Source organism: Mauremys reevesii, linkage group 4 (assembly GCF_016161935.1).
Source record: "Mauremys reevesii isolate NIE-2019 linkage group 4, ASM1616193v1, whole genome shotgun sequence".
Taxonomy (NCBI): Eukaryota; Metazoa; Chordata; order Testudines; family Geoemydidae; genus Mauremys; species Mauremys reevesii.
The window spans coordinates 107,682,349-107,703,199 of NC_052626.1; the positions used below are offsets into that span (position 1 = coordinate 107,682,349).

The 20,851-nt window shown below is 44.9% G+C and overlaps 1 long non-coding RNA gene across 1 annotated transcript; it reads left to right on the top strand.

The window, feature by feature from the left end:
• Positions 1 to 764: 764 nt before the first annotated feature.
• On the top strand, positions 765 to 20,525 carry LOC120405013. The gene is made up of 3 exons (XR_005598316.1): positions 765 to 821; positions 18,253 to 18,337; positions 20,482 to 20,525. It is a non-coding gene; the product is annotated as an uncharacterized LOC120405013 (long non-coding RNA).
• Positions 20,526 to 20,851: the final 326 nt, after the last annotated feature.

Sequence of the window (20,851 nt, forward strand, 5' to 3'; positions counted from 1 at the left end):
GGTCAATCCCTCTCTTGAGCAGAGTAACTACTCACTGTACCAAAGAGTGTCATGTTTTGTTAGTCCTTGCTAAAACAGATATTTTCCTCTCTGAATGGAATAGTATTTTCATTAATAATGCACCGATTATATTCAAGGCAACCCATTGGTTTCTCCAGTTAATACCCAAGTGCCCCAGGCAGTTGGGGCATGGGCTTGACCTCTGAGACAGTATCACTGTTTAAGCAAACGAGAAGGTCTCCTCCAGGCTGTTACACAGTGCAGAGATAGGGAGATAGGCCTGTTGTGAGACCTTGGCTTGGCTGTCCTTTCTGTGACCTTTGAACCTGATTTTTTTCTGCAACTGAACAAATCAACACCAGGGTGAGGATGTGGGAAGAGAAAGGAAAGTAGACATTGGAGCAGACTATGCTGCAAAACATTCACTTTCACAACTGTAGCAGAAGACTCACAAGCACCGTAGGTGAGTGAATTGGGGTAGTTAAAGTAGGCTGCTGTTGGCATGAGAAGCTCTGCTGTATCACCCACCCCCCACCCCGTTAACAGCAGTAGTAAATAATAAGAGTTTGCACTCCCTGTCCCTTTCATCTGATCTGGGGGCCTCCAAGGTCTTAAAGGTAGGATAGTGTAATTATCCCCATGGAATATTGATCATAGTGATGTCAGAGGACATTATCCAGATTAGACACTCTCTGTATGCTCGATGCTGTCCCTGAGAGCTCAGTCAATATAGCAGCAGACTGAAAGGAAAAATCTTCTCGGTGGGGAAGTTGGAGCTTTTGCTGCTGGTGCGAAGCTGTCGGTGTTGCAAGTGAGCACAGGTGAGATCAGAGAGGTGGGAATCACAATATGAAGGTGCGGAGGCGGGGCTCCTGCTGCGGGTGAGGGGGGGAAAGTGGGACTTATGCTGGAGGAGGAGGCAGGTCTTGCATCATGGGTGAGGTAGGTCTCATGTTGCGGCAAAAGGCAGGGCTCATGCTGCAGGTGTGGTGAGGGAAGTTGGACTTGCCATGGGCCCGATCCAAAGACATCGAAGTCAGTGGAAAGGCTCCCAGTGCCAGCAAGGTTGGGGAAGCATGAATATCTATGTTTGCAGTGTAGATGCCGTGCAAATAACTCCTGAGGTTCAGCAGCACCTGGCTGGAACCCCATTCACAACGCTGAATATAATCATGGCGCTTTCCATGTTCTCTTTACAGACGGAAAACATCTAGAACATGACCATATAGATGATCTTTCAGGCACACTGTAAAGCCTCTTTTTTTCACAGGCATTTGGAGAAGCCAGGGGTTTGTAGACAGAAGACGAGGGTTGTATGTTGGAGATGGGTATAGGTGCAGACTTTCAGTTTTCCTGGACGAGGGGGGATAGAGGCACATTGTCTAACTGAAGAGTTGTGTGATTGGATTTGGAAGGACTGAATTAGTATAATGAAAATGTAAAAGATTGTCGCTGTGTGTGTTAACTGATATAAGATGCCTAGAGCTTAGGCTAGGTTCCTTATTCATTGAACTGATTAAGTATTATAGCTGGTGTTGGTCACTCCGACTATAACTCTTTGAATTCACACGCTCCTTTGCTAGATTCACCTTTTAGGCTGACATTTTCCTGACTCAGTCTCTGCCGGAAGGTGAACTTTTGTTCTGGATAACTTGAAGCTGTATTAACTTTTCTTCAGGGCACCTTGTGCACCAGGGAACTCCTTTAAATGGGTGATCTTAGAGGCCAAGGAGCACTCCAATGGGACAGCAGAGCCACAATGGGAACAGGACCATGCAGGGGCATGGAGAGTCTCAGCAGATGATCTAAACCCCAGTGTATGCTGAGGATTTGACAGGGTTTGTGACCTGGGCCCCTTAATACTTCTGTAAGGAGAGATGGACAAGTGATGCCCCCTGAAGGAAATATGCAGAGGAAGTTCTATAAGGGTCTCATGGATTTTCCTGGCCCTCAGTCCCTAGGACACATGAATGTCCAACAGGGGTCCACTCTGCCATTCCCCCCCACCCCCGGTTAAAATCATGAGAAGTCAGGGAGTGCAAACACTAAGAGGCCAACATGGTGTTACTTGACTAGTGCTGTAGTATTTTGTATACATATTTTTTTCTGGTTAAATATATAGCTTAATACACATTGTTTTATTTTCTCATATACTCTAAGAATACAGGATTTGCGGTGTGGTTAAATTAACCTTGCTGTTGGAACCTTAACTTCCTGCTCATTTGTGATTTTTAACCGTGCATACTGCACATTACATTAAACTAAATTGTATAAAAAGCTACATTAAAAGAACATTAAGACTTCAAGGTCAAGCACTCAGAAGATAGGAGATGCCAGAATTAAGCTTGTCCATGGCCACTAAGCATGTGTGCCTCAACTGGTGTGTGCCCGGAATACATAGGGTTAGATTTTCAGTGGTGCTGACCACGCTCACCTGTAACTGAAGTCAGTGGGAGCTGTTCTTGGAACGTAGAAAGTGCTATTGAAAAGGGAAGTGTTCTGAAAAATCAAAGCCTGCATGTCTCAAATTGGGCACACGAAATTTGTAGAAACATCTGACAATTTTTGCCTTAATCTCTCTGTGCCTCAGTTCTCCAGCTGTAAAGTGGGGATAATTATATCAGCTAATCTCCCAGATATGTTGTGAGGATAAATTAATTAATGTTTGTGTCAGTGCTTGTGATGTATTCTGATAGTTTGGTGAAAGCACCATAGAAATGCTCAAAAGGAAATGAATAATTCCGTGCAGCGTTTGGCCAGTGTATAGAAAATAAGGCCTGGGGCCATATACTGCATATAGAGTATAAAAAAAAAAATCTTGAATAACTACTCATTCGCTAAATAAGGCAGGAGTCCTGTGGAAAAAATAGTATGTAATCATGTAATTAAAGACTGTATCATAATGCATACACAGAAGGGAGCAATCTTAAGTCTGGTATTTCCTAACTCTGGAGCGCTCGTCTTTGCAACCTTACTGTTCTTTTAATTTCGTTTTTTAACATAATTTATTATAGAATGTGCTGACTCCTAATGTGGCACAATATGTTTTGAATCTATAAATTCACCATTAAGATTTTGTATGAGTGCACAATTTGGATGTGAATGCCTTATGGAGGGCAGGAGTGTATTATTAATAGCATTGTAGGCGATGTGAAGGCGGCAAGCAAAAAATGCTAGAGATTTCCCCCTTAACTTCATATTTCTGTGCTCTTAAAGTTTCTGGTGGGCAGGGTGTGGTGTGATGAAACCTATGCTTGTCACTAAATGTAATTTCTGGTTGTGTTAATACATATTTATGACAGAATACGCCGATGCCTCGTATATACAATATATTTTAAATGTCATGCAAATCAGCCAGTTTGGTGACTGGAAAATACACATTGCCTATTAGAGAGAGAATGTCTAAGGGGTCAAGAACATTGTCATTCCAAGATCACAGTTTCCTGATGCTAGATAAAAGCTAGAGCCTGAGATAAGACAATATTTTTCAACTGAGACACATTGATCCTGTGACATTATTTGGTTACAGCGACTTTATCTCTACTACACCAATCAGATTTGATCACTGCATTTGATGGATATTGGTGGAGTAGAACCACAATTTCTCCTTGTCAGCCTGATCAAAAGGGCTTCAAGGGGCACTGGATCAGGTCCTGTCAGAGCCACTATAAAATCTGGCATGCTTAGAAGAATATTAACTTAGTTTAGATGATGGGAAGTAGTAAGGGCCATTTTTGTCACTCACAAGAAAACAAACTCATCCTCGCACCATCATGATTTTGCTTCACAAAGCAAAGCAATCTTAACAACACAATGAGAGATGACATTGTGCTGGTCTGATATCATGTTTGGGGAATGTCCGCTACTCTGCACACCATGTTTGGAGTACTCTGGAATGTCCCATTTAATGTGTCGTCTCACAATATTTGGGAAACACAGTAATCCTTAACCCTTGAGAACATGTTGAACCTCTGCTGCTCTGCCCACTTCCTGGAGGCCTGGGATAAAACTTAAACACACAGAATTCTGTCGCAGATGTAAGCACGTTATTTCTAGGAACATAGAAACATCAGAATGGCCACACTGCATCAGACCCATGGTCCAGCTAGTCCAATAAGCTGTCTCTGATGCTGGCCAGCACCAGCTGCTTCACAGGAAGGTTGACGAAGCCACTACACTGGGCAGATGTGGAATAATCCTAATCTCTAATAGGTAGAGATGGTCTTAAACCCTGTGCATGAGAGGATTTTTTTAAATCTCTTTCTAAAAATATTGTTAGCATTAACTACATAAATCTGGATATTTCTGTTACCCATATAAATGTTCAGTCCCTTTTTGAATCTAGCAAAGTTCTTGGCCTCAACATGGGCATACTATTTTTGCTATAGTATTACTATTTTTATAGCACCATAGGCATGCATGGCACTTTATAGATGTCAAGTAAATTCTTGCCCTGAGGAAATTACAATTGAGTTGAGAGGTTGAGAATCCAAGCATAGAACCATACCTTCAAATCAGAGATGGAGAGATAAAAGGTGAAGAGAGGAGTAGCAGCAGATGGAGAAGAATCAGAAAAGAATGGAGGACAAGTGAAACAAGAAAGCAGGCGAGGAACAGAAATTGAGGGAAAGCCACGGATTTTACCTCTAGCTGCCAGCACATTAACATTGAAATCTCAACTTGGATCTGGATCTGTTGACACAAATCAGGTGCTTGCATAGGGGTTGGAAGCAATTTTACCTGTTACATTCCAAGTGCTTTCGATGTTAGCAACATAAACTTCATGGCCTGGAGTGATTGTATTACATCTGCCTCTCCCTTATCTGCTATGTAATCTCATGGCCTGAAAACATTATGTACTCGCTATCCCTTCTCTGATAAAAATAAAGTATATAAAAACATACACACACACAAAATCCCAAGCCAAAAATTCCCTTAGGGGAACATGCTGTGACTAGATAAGAGCAGGCTAGAAGGCACATAGCTGCCTCTTGTGCTGATTGGGACAACTGGTGAGGAGGGGTGGAGGACAGAGAATGGAGTGAGGTGGTTGCGGGACTGTTAATGAGAGAAGGAGTAAAGTGGATGGGAAAGAAAGTAAAGAGAGAGGCAGAATGGAGCAAGGAGAAGGGAGCCAAAGAAACCTGATGGGGCCATGATTGGTCTCTTGAAATTGTAGTATCTTTAAACATAAGTGCAGTGGCTGAACAGTAATATTTTAAAAACTGACCTTTCAAGAGCATGTGCAACCAGCTCTTCTTGGGCTAACACTGGAATATGAAAAGCAGGACCTTCAGCACCAAAAGGATGAGCCTCTATTAGTTGAGCTAAAGAAATACATCCCATTATAGGCACCTACAATGGACTCATTAGCCTTTTATGTGGACCTGCTACTAGAGGGCAATAATCCTTGTGGGTTACACAAGTGAGTAACAACTCTTCCTGATGTTCTTTGTGCCACATCCTATAACCAAAGCTTTATCATGTGTTGTGCATGGGTCTGGTTTTGGGGCACTTAGCCAGATACTCCTGAGTTTTCATTCTAGCTCTGCCACTGATCTCCTCTGTGGCCTTAGGCAAGTCTCTTGATTCTGTGTCTCCATATCTTCTGTTGCAAAATGAGGATAAGCTATACACCTCAACAAGCTTCTGGGAGGGTTCTTTAGTTAAGGTTTGCATAGTTCTTTGAAACGTGATAGACTAAGTGTTGTTAAGGTGGAGGGGAGGAGAATGAGAGGTAGGGACAGAAGGATAAATGAAAGACAAAGAGATGGAGAAGGATAATGAGAGGAGGTGAGCTGAGAATGTGGGGAAAGAAAAAAGAAACATGGATAGCTCAGCACCTCTGAAAATCAGGCCACTGGTCTATGCCGGAATTTCCACACCTGGGTAATAACACATGGCCAGACAGAGCCTTTGGATAGCAATGTGCTACACTAAGGTTTACCCCCAATTTAAGGTCCTTTTGCACCACCCAAGCCATATAAAGAGGCCTTCAAGTACCTGAGAATCAGGTCCATTGTGAAGCTTAATTGGCCAGTAGTTGTACAGCGTCTTTAAAATGTAAAGAGCCATCAAAATGTTTATTATTTGATCATGTATCCCTACAATGTGATTATCAATGATCATGCCATTGACATAAACTTTTCCTAAAATAGCAAGGTAAGCACTGTATTGTCAAACTCATTCCCATTCCCCTACGCTAACCAGACCAGATGCCCTCCCTCTTTTCCTAGGGTAACTGAAAACATCTGAAAATTCTTCCCTGGCCCTCCACCTGCTCTGCTTTCCTTAGTCTTCAACATTTTAAGGAGAATATTAACCTAAAACTTGGATTAAATCCTTATTTTATCACACTAACACTGACCACCGTGCAATAACTTGAGCTGCAGTTTGCCTACTCTTTGACAAACCAGCACAAGAGAAGAAGACAGTCCCTCAGTGGGATCTCAACTGCATGCCAGTGGGATATTTTATATACTTGACTCAACTGGTGGGAGCATGTAGTTAACACAGAAGACAACTATTAGTGGACAGAGCTATGTGAAAACATTCCCACCTCCTACTGGTTTCGCTGATGGGGGATGAAATTTTTTTTTTCACATATGTTCTTTGCAAAAAAAAACCTTCTTGTTTTTGTCTTGAGCTAAAAATGTAGAAGGTGTGATGGTTTTGCATGGATCAGCTTATGGACCTTCCACTACCCCCACTCCCTGCTTCCATGCGCTTATTATTATTATTTGTATTGCAGTGGGGCATAGAGGTTTCCACCACTATCAGGGCCCTGTTGTACTAAGTGCTGTATTTACCCTACAGAAAATGTCAGTCTGCCCCCAAAGAGCTTACAATCTAAGTGAACAAGACAGACAAAATGTGAGAGAAAGGAAGGATTTATTAGCCCTGTTACAGAGGGGGAACTGAAGCACAGAAAAATCAAGGGACAGATTTTCAAAAGAGCCCCTTTCCCAACTAGGCACCAAAATAAATGAGCACTGGGTGCTGAGCTCTGAAAACCTGGCCATAAGTGTCACAAAGGGAGTTGCAGCACTTTTTGGAAAATGTTGCCAATTTTTTTGGTGGCAGAATAGGAACTGAGTTCTTTTGAACACCTGACCCCACCTCTTGGGTGCAGGGTAGCTGACTGGCTCCATGTGACTTGCCCAAGATCACACAGGTAGATTAGGGCAGAGTCAGGAATTGAGGCTCAATCTCTCCATGCCCAGGCCGACAACTTAACCACAAGACCAACCTTCCTCACTGCTTTTGCCCACCATGTTGTGCTGGGAAGGCCCTGCCATTCATCTGTTGCCAAGGGAGAAAGTTATCCAGCCCATGGCGAGCCACTGTGACTTGTGTCAAACTCCACTCCTCCTCTGGATACTCTGCATGAGATTGTGAGAAAGGACACAGACCGGGGACAATGATTAACAAAGCTTTTCTTGCAATCAACAAGCCATTCTGAATTACTGTAGCGTACATCCCATGGGAACGAATAGTCCCCATTAACTCAATGTAGGACCAATTAGAACAGACAGTGAATATAATTAGCATGCTCAGGAGAATACATCTAAAGCTGTTTGGACACATTCCTTAGACCAGTTAGAGCAAAATTGTTCTCACAGCTATTCCACCCCCCTACCATGCTCAAAAATAAAGCTCTTTGGCCTTAACTCACCAATCCACAAAGCCTGCCATATTAACTCCCAAGTCCACCAGCTCCCATGGCCTCTTCTGGTTCTCAGCCTCAGACATTTTCCACAGACTCCTAGGGTACTGTATATTCTCTACACATGGGGTTCCATTCTGAGCCCTAGAAAGTTCTGCGTTGGGCCCTAGAGCAGACCTAAACTGCTAGTTGGGGCTTCCCTGAGTGTAAGGGGAATCAGCATACCTGGCCCTGTGTCACCCTCCTCTACAAAGTACCTTTATTCACTCAGAATAGAGGCATTAGACTAAAGAACCACTATTCCCCAAACATTTTGCAAACAAAACCCATTTTACGTGAAGAATGTTTCCTAAGAGTGAATATTCATGGCTCTGAACATATCTGACTGGAAGTGGAGTTTGGAATTTGAAGAGATATTGGTCATCACTATTTTTGCAGAGTTCAGCCAGTTCTATTCTTCAGCCTGTTTATGATGTAATAATACCTACCGAAGCACCCTCACTTGGGGAAAATAAGCAAGGCTGTGTGAACATGGCAATGTTCTTCCTTCATGATCTTTCCTTACAATTATTTCTTGCAATTCTGCTGCAGGCCATTTTAATGGCATTTTTAGCAAATGGCAGTTTCCAAATCAAATTTCAAGATTTTGCATCTGTTGTGGCAAAAAAATCCAACCCCTTCAGGTTTCCCAGAAAGAATTTTCAAAATATATTTTTGTTAAATTTCAAGAGAGTCACTTGAAAATAGCACTTCTTCAATCTTATGTGCAATTAAATGTTCCAATTTGACATAATAAGACACCCTTTTTCAGACAACAGCAGCAAACAGATGGCACCCAACCAAAATGACATTTTGGACCAGTTTTTCAAAACTGAAATTAAACAAATCTATTTTCAAAGGTTTAATTTTGTTGTGATGATCTGATTCCACACAGCCATAGAAATAAACAGAAGGAGCAGGGGAACAGAGAATGAAAATATATGAGAGGGAAACAGATGTTCTCTGCCTGGAGGTCACAACTGCCCTGCCCTTCCCACCTTGCCAAGTGGGAGATGGGGCCCGGCCAGATCTCAGCTATATGTGAAAGAAGTGCTGGCAGGAAGCAGATCCTTTATGTAAAAGATGTCCTGGTTAGAGAAGACTTAGAACCCCAGCCTCTTTTGCCCCCCTGAAAGACAGGGAGAACCAGTGAGAGAAGAAATCTTCCTGCACAAGGAGGCAGAAAGGGATTGTCCAGCTTGGACAATTCTTTTCGCACCAGTTGCCGTGCTGCTCCACCTACTGAAGGAAAGGCTTAGAACTCTAGAAACTCCCCAGTTGGTCATCTGCTCCTCCTGCTGGTCTCACTTCATATTCTACCACCTGAGTCATCCCCATGTCACCAGCCAGCGAAGAGGCAGGATGAAGGAGATGATGCAGTAGCTGAGTGCCTCCAAGACATGGAGAGGGAGTGGAGAGGAAAATCTTCCTATGGCAGACACCAGGAATTGAACTGTGGACCTCCAGGGCTAAAAAACATGCATCTATGGCTTCAGCTAAAGAGACAGCCTCTTTTGCTGAGAGCTTTAATAGAGTCCCATTCTCTGTGGATCAGGGACAGATAACACATACTGATCCATGAGTTATATAGCATTATGGCCAGTGCATGGACCGAGATAGAAGGCTTTGCGCTTTCTCTATTCAGCAGCAGACAGGGGCTGGATCCGACACTGGCACAGGCTAGGCTCCCCTAACTTGTGCTCATAACTACCCTCCCTTCTTTGTTGCTGCAACCAACAATCACCTGGGCACTAGACTGCCCCGGTCACACCTCCTCTGCCCTTAATCCATCCCCCTTCTACCTTCACTATACCCCCCACTCCATCTTGAAGTTCCCCCTGCAGTAGGGGTTCCAGTGAGGAGCTGGTGAAGAGGCCCTCTCTGGCAGTGTTATTCATTATGAGTGTGTGTGTGTGTGTGTGCACATGCGGGGAGAGAGAGACACCTTAATTCCCACTCCTTTGCAATGCTCAGTCTGTCCCTATGAGTTCAGCTCCGGGAGCTAAGCCACTTCTGAGCCATTAGATCTTCCACAGGCCAGCAGAGATGGAGCGCGAACAGGCTCAGGCACCCTGGGACAATGGTGATGCCATAGAGTGGGCAGACCGCAGCAAACACATACAGCTCAGCAGCAGGGAAAAGACACTTTTTTCCTTTAAGTTTTGCATGTTGGGGTGTCAAAACAAATCCAAAAGAGTGTGTGTGGAAGGAAGGGGGTAATCTCTTACCTGGAACACCTATGAGAAGTGTTGTTTTTTGGGAACGTGGCTTTCAAGGTCTTCCTTGCAGTGGCAGCAGCTTGTGAAGAGGCCATGTTGTTATTAAATGAATGGATTACATTTGGAGACCAATTCAGAAGAGGATACTGGGTGCTAAAGCCATAGGTCCAAATCCTTGAAAAAAGCCTGCTGCCAAGCCCCAGCGTATTGAGCCAGAGCACCTGGCTGGGTGCCCGCTCCATGCCTCTGATTCCACAAGAAAAGGCACACAGAGAATTCTCAGAACCAGGCTAGGACAATATTTGCTCAGAATATGTTAAAGCTTAATTCCAGTGATCCCAGGGGCTTCCTGAGCGTGTCCCACATATGGCACGTTTCCAGGCTTTATCTGATCCTCTGCCTCCTCACACGTTCACAACTGGGCGCTGTCTAATGAGCATGAAGCAATATAATGCCCTACCCCTTGGGCTAGATGGACGCCACTGCCTGGATAAAAACAAAGCCCTGCACTAGATCTTTGTATTTGAAATGGTAACAAATGCCAAAGGCTTTCTTGAGGATCACATGGCACTATGAAATAAGCTTGCATTGAAGTGGAAGGATGGTCTATTGTTTAAGGCACAGGACTGGAAACCTGTATTCAAGACTTGGCTCTGCACTGATTGCCTGTCTGAACTTGGGCAACTGCCTCAGTTTCCCATCTGTCAAATGGGGATAATAATACTTCCTTAGTCTGTCCTGACTCTTTACATTGTAAGATCATCAGGGTAATGGCTGTCTCCTGACTGTGCACAAACAGCACCTAGCACAATGAAGCCCTGATCCTGATTGGCTATGGAGCTCTCTTTCTCTGCCTCCCTTCCAGAGATCATCTTTCTCTGTCCACTCTCAGCCAGACTTCTAAGCTTCTGAAGCCTTTCAGTTCCTCTGACGCTTCTGAGCACTCTGCAGCAGCAATAGCAATGAAGGCCTTTGTCAAGAATGGGATGCATCTTTTGGAGGGGCTAGCAATGACGCACTCAGACTAAAGACTAACTCAGTAACCAAGGCCATGCCCCAAGTAAAACCAGTGATTGCCAATTGAAGAATGAAACAGTCTAACCAAAGGTCTGAGGTGACAATACCCCTATACTCCAGCCCTGAAGAGGAAAACAGCAGTCTTTGTGCTGGAGAGAAAGAAGAACCCAAGTCGTAACATTCCCTCCTGCTCCCATGACTTATGAGGAGAGGCTGAGGGAGTTGGGATTGTTTAGTCTGCAGAAGAGAAGAGTGAGGGGGGATTTGATAGCTGCTTTCAACTACCTGAAAGGGGGTTCCAAAGAGGATGGATCTAGACTGTCCTCAGTGGTACCTGATGACAGAACAAGGAGTAATGGCATAAAGTTGCAGTGGGGGAGGTTTAGGTTGGATATTAGGAAAAACTTTTTCACTAGGAGAGTGGTGAAGCACTGGAATGGGTTACCTAGGGAGGTGATGGAATCTCCTTCCTTAGAGGTTTTTAAGGTCAGGCTTGACCACCATTGATGATCGGTCACCCAAGGGACTTAGTCAGAATAAAAAGGCAACTCTCACAAGGATAAGACAGAAAGGAGGTGGAAGGAGGCTGAGAGGTGATAGGAGAAGGATATGAGAGGCACAGGTGACATAAGATCAGCTGACATGGCGATAAAGGTGACTTGGCTGATAGCCAAGGACAATAATTAGTGCTGCCTCACTATATCTGAGAGGGTGACAGGGGACAACACTAGCATCCAAGCACGGAATAGTGGAGTGATGTGTTTCACACCATATCACGCTCGGAATGGTGCAGAAGGCAGAATGTTAAGATGGTCACATGATACAAGGAGTATCTTGCTGATCCTCAGCTCTGGCTCAGCCATAGTATTTTTGAGTCTTTTGCCCCAGGGCCCCTATGGGACCCCTTACTCCTGGGCAATCTGACTGTTCCTGGCAGAAGTTCAGGTCACTCCTAGACCTTTTCAGAGCCCAATATACAGTCCCCTTGTCTCGTGCCCCTGGTGGCACTTCCCAAGACCCACAGCAGGGTGCTGGCTGGAAGCAGCCCTCCAGGGCCTTTGCTTATATTGAGCTCGTAGTGTCAATCTGCCCCAGACCGAAGGGGTTGAAGTAAAAGGTTAGCAGCTGCCTCAGGCTGAGCTCCCCTTGCTACTGGAGCTCACTTGCAGTCCCTGGCAGCTTCCTTTCTCCTGGGAAAATTCCCCTTCCCCCTCACTTTCTGTGGCCAGTCTCACTTCTCCAGGTGGACCATGTTCTTAGGGTGACCAGTTAGCAAATGTGAAAAATTGGGACAGGGCGTGGGGGGTAATAGGAACCTATATAAGAAAAAGACCCAAAAATCGGGACTGTCCCTATAAAATTGGGACATCTGGTCACCCTACATGTTCTGCTGGTGTGCCTAATTGACGCTGCCTGAGTGCAGGCATGCTAGTTAGCTTTTGCACAAGTGGGATGGGAGTGCGTCCCATCACACTCCAAGATAAGCTGAAAGCACAAAGTTGTCTAGGAGGTAATCCTGCCAAGAATAGTGACACCAACACAAGACCTTCCAGTGGTAGTGCTGGGATTAGCAACACAGAAATCCCAAGAGAAGAATTGAGCCACTTGCTAGGGCTAGTCACAAAGTCTCTGTTGAAACTTTTTTTTGCTGGAAAATTAGTTGTTGGGGCAAATGATTTTTTTTTTGCAGACAGTATCTGCCTTCCTTGAAATTTTTAAAGTTTTTTTAAGTTTTTGTCCCACAACCAAAACATTGTTGATTTTCTGATAAAAGTTTTGGTTTTCTGATGAAAAGTTGAACTTTTCTGATGAAAATGTCTATGAAAACAAACTTTTTTTATATTTTTGTCAAAATTTTCCATGGGGGTGGGGGAACGGGTACATTTTCTGACAAGCTTTACTGCTTGGCAACGCTCTTTAATAAATGGGTCCAGGGCCGCCCAGAGGGGGGGGCAAGAGGGGCAATTTGCCCCAGGCCCCGCGTCCCGCAGGGGCCCCCACGAGTGTTTTCCGGGGCCCCTGGAGTGTTTCTTGTCTTCCCGCGGCTTGCCTGCGGCAGGTGCACCGGAGCCCGGGACGAGTGGACCTGCCGCAGGCATGACTGCGGAGGGGGCGGTCGTCCCGCGGCTCAGCTGGACCTCCCGCAGGCATGACTGCGGCAGGTCCACTCGTCCCGGGCTCCGGTCGACCTGCATGCCTGCGGGAGCTCAACCGCGCTGGGGTCTAGAGCCGCCCCTGAGCGGGGGCCCCCCGCCGCCGAAGACCCCGGGCCCCCGGAATTCTCTGGGCGGCCCTGAATGGGTCAGGGAGCAATATTCCAGCTCATATAACAGAATATGAAAAGCTGATAGAGCTCTGGCTTTTTGAAGCCTGGACATAGGCAAGGAAGCATTAGCTGAAGATAAAGTCAGCCAGTGCTGCAAAGCCAATGGCGAGCAAGACTCCTAAAGGTTTTGTGACAAAATGCAAATGCGCACATAGAAAGTTGACCAAAAAGGAATTTGCCAGATAGGGAAGTACAAGCTAGACACATACCATAACACTATTCTGCTCACAGGGAGTGAAGCACAGAGGGGAAGTCTGTTTTGTACATCTTTCCTTGATAACTATAACTTGACGTCCAAGGAGATAGATCTAGTAATGCATGTAAGCTAGATGGTGCAGAAAAAGTGACCACAGAAGGAGTGACTATCAAGAGTACAGGGATGGAGCAGCTAGATGGAGCAATGGTGACAGTTTGGCAAATTAAAGACACTGGACAATGCTCTTAGCCTAAAGAAATGTACAGCAGAGAAACTCAAAAGCTGGCCTTTGTAAGAAGTATGATGGCCATATAGCCCCCCAAAAGATGGTGTGACATACCCAGGTGCCACAGAGACAATTGCAATGGCGAATTCCCAGAGGAAAAGCAGACTGGGGGAGGGGTGGAGGGAAACAAAAGGCTTGATGGGCAAGTTTGTGGGAAGTGGCAGGGTCTATAGCAGATAGTGTGCCCCTGTGGTAGGGTGACCAGATGTCCCGATTTTATAGGGACAGTCCCAATATTTGGGGCTTTTTTTATATAGGCTCCTATTACCCCCCACCCCCTGTCCCGATTTTTCACACTTGCTGTCTGGTCAGCCTACCCTGTGGGATACTGAACTTCTGGGAGCTATTTAATGCCCTGGCTTACAGGATATTATTCAGGGTGCATGCCTACTCCAGGATGGAAAGAAAGGTGGAGCTAGTTGCTCTGTAAATGGTACTCTGTAAAGAAACGAAATACTCTTGGTTGTACACAGTTGTCAAAACAGAGGTCTGGCCAAAGCAGAGCCCTGGCTCAAACAGTGCAGCGTTGCTCTTGGCCTCTGGTGGCAAGGTACTACGGAGCCTGCGATCTGCACCAGAAGATAGCAAGCATAGCCAGATGCACCTCTCATGATCAGAATCCACGTGGTAGCAGTCAGGACCTGGATTTGTAGGAAGAAAAGAAAAAGTAGAGTTTCCTGAGGAGAGGGTACAGAGAGAGGAGCCACAGTGTAAAGAGGCCTTAAATGAGGCAGAAACAGCCACTTAAGAAAAACCCCTGCACTGAGGATCCCCCACCGCATCCGGTGAAGTGCTCGCACAAGCTCCCTACACTAGCCCAGCTTCTGGCATTGGGGACATGGCCAGAGGGCCATGCAGTTCATCCATTCTTTGCTTCCTAGGGCCAACAGGGGCTCATGGGATGCAGTTCATCATTTAGAGGATACCTGAGACTAACTTACACTAGAGGCTAGGCAGGCCCATGCATTGCCCCAGAATAAAGGAAACACAAAGATGGCTTAAAGAGGGGCTATGGGCAGAGATGTTTCTGGCAAGTCATTTGCATGATAATTTGGTGGGGACACTAGATGCCAAAAGGTTATGAGACCAACAAGTAGATTTATTCACAAACAGTGTCCAAGAGTGAAGGCTCCCAAATATAAAGTATACAGACGTGATATAGATAGAGAACAAGAAAAATAACTATACATACGATATTTTTAAAAGGCTTTGAGAAGGCAAAATAGGTCAAGGACCAGTGAGGTTTTCACAGAGGCTGTAAGAATCCACAATGCAGTTGGGGTTACAGAGCTGTTCTCCACCCTGGGCCTAACCAAGCTGCTGTGACACAGGTAGTAAATGGCTAGGCTGCCTCAAAGGCATTAGAGCTGTTGGAAACTTGGTGGTTCTGCTTTGCTGGAATTCCTACAAACAATTTCTTGGGTTTCAATCATTCTTAATGGGATGGCTTCCAAACCCCATACCCACTCTGGTTTTTTAAGTATGGATGATCCCCAGCCAAATCCCTTGATCCTGATCTAGGTTTGGGATTCGAGTTTTCAGCACAAAAGTGTATAATGGTCTGAATCCAAAAACTCATTCTAAATACCTGAAAGTTTGGGGAAAGTTTATTACTAACTGAATGTATTAATGGTGTATCATTACAGTATTTATTATTATTTATGACCATGACTTACTTTATGTTATTATTTATTCCCTGTATAGGTCTGTAACGGGTTGGGACTCACCCCTGAGGCGCCTCCTGCTGGTCACTCTGGGGAATTAGCTCTTTCCAGCATTCGGAGTGCCCTCTGCAGGCCGGTGATCCCCCTGTCTTCTCCTGGCCCCCGTGTCCCTCCCAGGACCCCGGTGCCCCTTTCCCCGGGTTTCCCCTTCCCAGGGGAACCCCCACCCTCCTATCCCCACTTCGCCTCAGTAGTGGCTATTGCCAGTCATTCTCTAGCCCCACATCCTGGGGCAGACTGCAGTATCAGCCTGTTCATCATAGGCAAAGGGGTTTGGACCTGCTGCCTTGGCCTCTCCCTGGGCTGCCCCCTGCAACCCCCAGTGCCTTTTGCCCTATGGTAGGCCGCAGCCTGGGGTTTTGTAGGCTGGAGCTTCCCCAGCTCCTCAGCCTTTCCCCAGCCCTGCTTCACCCTAGGTACCTTGTCTCAGTTCCCTGCAGCCAGGCCCATCTCCCTCTACAAACAGAGAGAGACTGAGTGGGCTCCTGGCTCATAGCCTTTTATAGGGGCCAGCTGTGGCCTGATTGGGGTGTGGCCCAGCTGTGGCTACTTCCCCAATCAGCCTACCTTTGAGAGCAGCAGCTCTCAAGCCCTGCCAAGCTGCTTTTAAACCCCTTAAAACCAGGAGCAGGGATCCACCCTGCTACAAGGTCCATGCCACCAACATCCTGTTGCGTTTCTGGCTGCACTTTTCCCCCCACCTGCTTCTCCATGCACTCCCTATCCATGGCTCCACGAAGTCGCGGGACCTCCTGGTCAACCTCCTCCTCGCCCTGGCTAAAAAGGCCATCCACGCGACCAGGGAGAGGAGGTTGGCCGACGGAGACTCCTGCGACTGTGGGGCTTGTTCCGGTCCCTCGTCCGCTCACGTCTCCGGGCGGAGTTCCTCTGGGCGGCGTCCGCTGGCTCCCTTGACGCCTTCGAGGAGCAGTGGGCGCTGTCCAGGGTTCTCTGCTCGGTGTCCCCGTCAGGATCCCTTCTTATGACCCTTTGACCACGCTCCTGTCCCTGTTCTTTTATTAGTTGTCCCCCACAATTAGTGGGTTTCTGAGGCCCTGTGGTACCTCCCCTTAGGCTGGGGGGGGGGGTTCCGTTAGCATGGGGCAGGCTTTGCCCGCCCCATTTCCCGGAAACCCAATAGACACAAGGTCCATGCCCTAGGAGTTCATAGTTTACAATATAGTGTAAACAAGAACAGTATATGGAGATGACAACACAGAGGGGGCATGCAAAGGGATAATAATATGAGCATGCAGTAAGTTGGGAACCTAATGCACATATGTTACATGGGAACCTGGGACTTGCCATAGTGGATCAGCCCTGAGCTTCATCTAGTCCAGTGTTCTGACTGATTCTGACCCTGGCCAGTACCAGCTGATTCACAGGAAAGTGTAAGAAGCCCTTCACTTGGCAGTTATGGGGTGACCTGCCCCCAAGGACAGTTTCCTCCTAAGCCCCACAAGTTAGAGTTGAGCTTATGCCCTGAAGCATGAAGGTTTATATCCATTTACAAACTCTTGTTTATTTTCTTAGTATTTCCTCATAACCTCTGGTTATTCTTGCAAATTACATGGTAGCTTGCTTGGAAGGTATTTTTGAGTCACTACAAATTTTGAACCCTCCAGTTTGAAGTATTTGGATCCAGGAGACTGGTTTTCCCCATTAAAGAGGCATGAAGCTTGGATCCTTGGTTTTGGTTCGGCTTATTTCTAGTTTTAAAACCAAACTCCAAAAATGCAAAGCAAAACTCAGCCAAAACTATCCGTTTCACCTGGAGCAAACCATAAAGCAACCAAGGTTCATTGACATCTGGAGCTGAGCCTGCTTTCCCTCCTCGGCCTGGTGCTGGCTGCCCCCATCCACTTCTGGATGACTTCCTGAATATATGGTGCTGTTGCAGTACCTGTAAGAACTACTCCAGCATCTCTGTTAACTGTATATACCCCGGAGTAAAACCAAGATCTGACCTCCATTCTACCCAACCTACATCTGGAACTTGAACCTGAAAGTGGTTTAAAGACTTTTGGATAATTAAAAAAAAAGAACAAAAAGGGTTTTTTTGTGTGCAGCTTTAGTCTATGCTTTCCATTTCCAGTTTGCCCATCCTTAACAGACATAGTAAAATAGACCAGTATATGAGACTGCAGTTCACTTCATTGTGTTGCTAAAGGGCTGGGTCAATCACACTTTTATTTTGCTTTGGGGTTTAATGTTATTCTCTTTGGCAGTGGAAGTTAGCGGTCTAATTAAAATCAGGTTAAAAATCATGGCCTGTCACCGAATGATGCTGAAATGTGACCTTTACCACAGTTAGACACACACACCTGGATAGGTATAAATGTGTATAGAAAGGGTGCCATCTGCTGAAATGTCTTATGCTTCACAAGACTGCAAGGCAGTTCTGTGCTTCCTTTAACATCAAGAACGGAGAGTGAGAACAGGGGTTAATGTACATAAAGGGAGAAAGCTGATTGTATAGTTCAATGAAAAGTTTACAAATAGCCATTGATAATTTTCCCAAAATGGCTCTTACAAGCAGGCCAGTTGATGCAGTGGCTAAATGTACAAACTTTTCACCTATGCATCTATGAGCACTGGAGAGCAATTTGGGCAAAAATAAGAACTGGAATTTCAACCCAACCCTTATACTGCACTTGCACCTATTTAAAGGTTTAGATACTTGATCCAAGGTGCATTCTGACCCCCCAAAGCCCTGTTAACATTCATGATTTCCTGGGCTAGATGCTGTCTTCAAATCTCATCTTTGTGGCATCACTAGGTTCACACCGTAGTATACTTGATGTGCCACTGCAGCCAGCCTGGGCCCCATCTGCTGAGGTCCTGCAACTGGAATATCAACAAAGGTAGGGATCCCTTCTGGGAAGAGGAAAAGGGCCAGGGGAGGGGAGGAGATAAAGAGAGGAACAGAGAATGGGGACTTACTAGCAGTCCAGGTCAGGGAACTCAACCAAAGGGCTGATATATTGTGGGGGAGGAATCAGACCACAGGAGTATGTTGGGTGTGAGCAGGAGTTGATAAAGGAAATAGGTGGGAAATGGAGGAGTTTTAACTAGGGCTGGTTGGAACATCATTTTGTCATTACATGCAATTTTGTGTGGCGATCTGTCGATTTCTATGACGTTTTCCTCTGGCAGGTTGTTTTGGAGGAAGAGGGAGTGTGAGCCTGAGGCTTTATAGTCCAGTTGCACTGGCCTGAGGTGTGGGAGACCCAGGTTTAAATCTCTGCTCTGCTTCATTCAGTCATCTGGAATGAAAAAAAAAACCTGCTCTTAACCTGGGTCTTCCAACACCCAGACTGGTGTCCTAACACAAAGCTAGAAAAAGAGACACATCACTACCTCTCTTCACAAATCGAAAAACTCAAGTTTCGAACCAAAACCAAACATTATGACACAATTCTGCTTTTCATGAAAACATTCAAAAGGTCTTGGCTTCATTTCAATGTGGAATGAAAAGAAAGGTCCAGAGCTGCCACAAAATGGAATTGTCATCTTCTAGACAGTTCTAACGTTAACCCTTGTCAGACACATTAGGTACTGGCTGCTGCTAAAGACACCGGGCTATCAGATCATTAGTCTGATCTGTTATGATAAATCTTACATGTTCTTTTTACTCTTTGAATTTATATATTCCCTCCCTCACCTCACCTCAAAACTTTGTTAACGCTGAGTTAAGGTTTCTAGACTGCATATCTCACCAACGCAAACATCACTGCAAACGTGTACAGCACGTCTTGGTCTCAGGAGAGATACTTCTGCTGCCAGTCTCATACAAGACACCCTTAATGGAGGGAAACTTGGGGTGGCAGAACTCTCCCATAGATGGAGAAACAACTGCTGCCATTCAGCCCACACTCCCTACAATATCATATATCAATAATGCCCCCAGGGAAATCTGTGAGCCACTGATGGTCTGCTGAGACCAGGTGATCATCACATAGTTCTAATTCTCCCCCATGTTACCACCTCCTAAATTACATTATAAAATATATGCCAGAATAGGATCCTTTTTATTTTCCTCCTAATGTCATAATGTTTAGGATTTTCATCAAGCTTTGTTCTGCACCCAGTTGGGCTAGAATTTTTTTTTTAAATAAAGCTGAGATGTTCAAGTAATAACCTTGTTCCAGGAATTGAGGCTTTAAGAAAAACACCAAATATCATGAGACTTGGGATGAAATTAGAAGAGTTGGCAACACTGTTGGCTTTCAAAAATGTTTTCCATCCTGAACTGGGAAGAAAACATTCAATCTTCAAATTTTCACTAACTGAAAATCTGAGAAAAAATTTGGGGCAGGTCAACTGAAACATATTGTTTCAATTTTACCTTTTTTAATTTTTTTTAAAACACATTTTAAAAAATATAAATTAACTTAAATTTTAAACCAAAAAGTCTCTTTGATCCAAGCCCCAGAATCTTTTAGCTTAGAATATGTTGAAACATTCAACAATTCTGAACCTTTTAAAAAAACAACATTTTTTTTAAATAGGAAATTTGTCACAACTGCCCCTTTCCTGCAGCTTTGATTTGGATGAATTGGCATTCTCCAGTAAAAAAAAACATTACATGGAATAATTCTTGACTAGCCCTAATATATAAAGAGATATGCTGTACACATGGAGATGCTACATGATTGCAAGTGGGAGGGAGGTATCCATAAGACATTCTGTCTGCTAAGATATGGTCCACACTATGAAAAACTGTGAGAATACCGTGGGTTGTTTTTTTGGTTTTGTTTGTTTTTTTTGGTGTTACAGTTGCAGGAGAAACAAAGAAGCATGAACAAGAGCAACTACTCAATGACATATCATCATTAATTATTCTCACTATTAAAAATGTATGCCTTGTTTCCAGTCTGAATTCGTCTAGCTTCAGCTTCCAGCTCCTTGAGTCTATCATATAAAGTATATTTTCTAATCATGTAATCGTTCTTGGAGCTTTTCACTGAACCCTCTCCAATTTATTAACATCCTTCTTGAATTGTAGAAACCAGAACTGGACATGATATGCCAGCAGCCATCACACAAGTGTCAAATACAGAGGTAAAATAACCTCTTTACTTCTACTCAAGATTCCCCTGTTTATCCAAAGATTGCATAAGACTTTTGGCCACAGCATCACACTGGGAGGTCATGTTCAGCTGATTATCCACCACAATCCCCAAATCTTTTTCAGAGTCACTGCTTCCCAGGATAGAGTCCCGCAACATGTAAGTATAGCCTACCTTCTTTGTTCCTATATGTGTACATTTACATTTAGCTGTATTAAAACACACAGTGTTTGCTTGTGCCCAATGTACCAAGCGATCCAGATCAATGACCATTCCGCTTCATTATTTGTTTTCTTCCAGGTTATT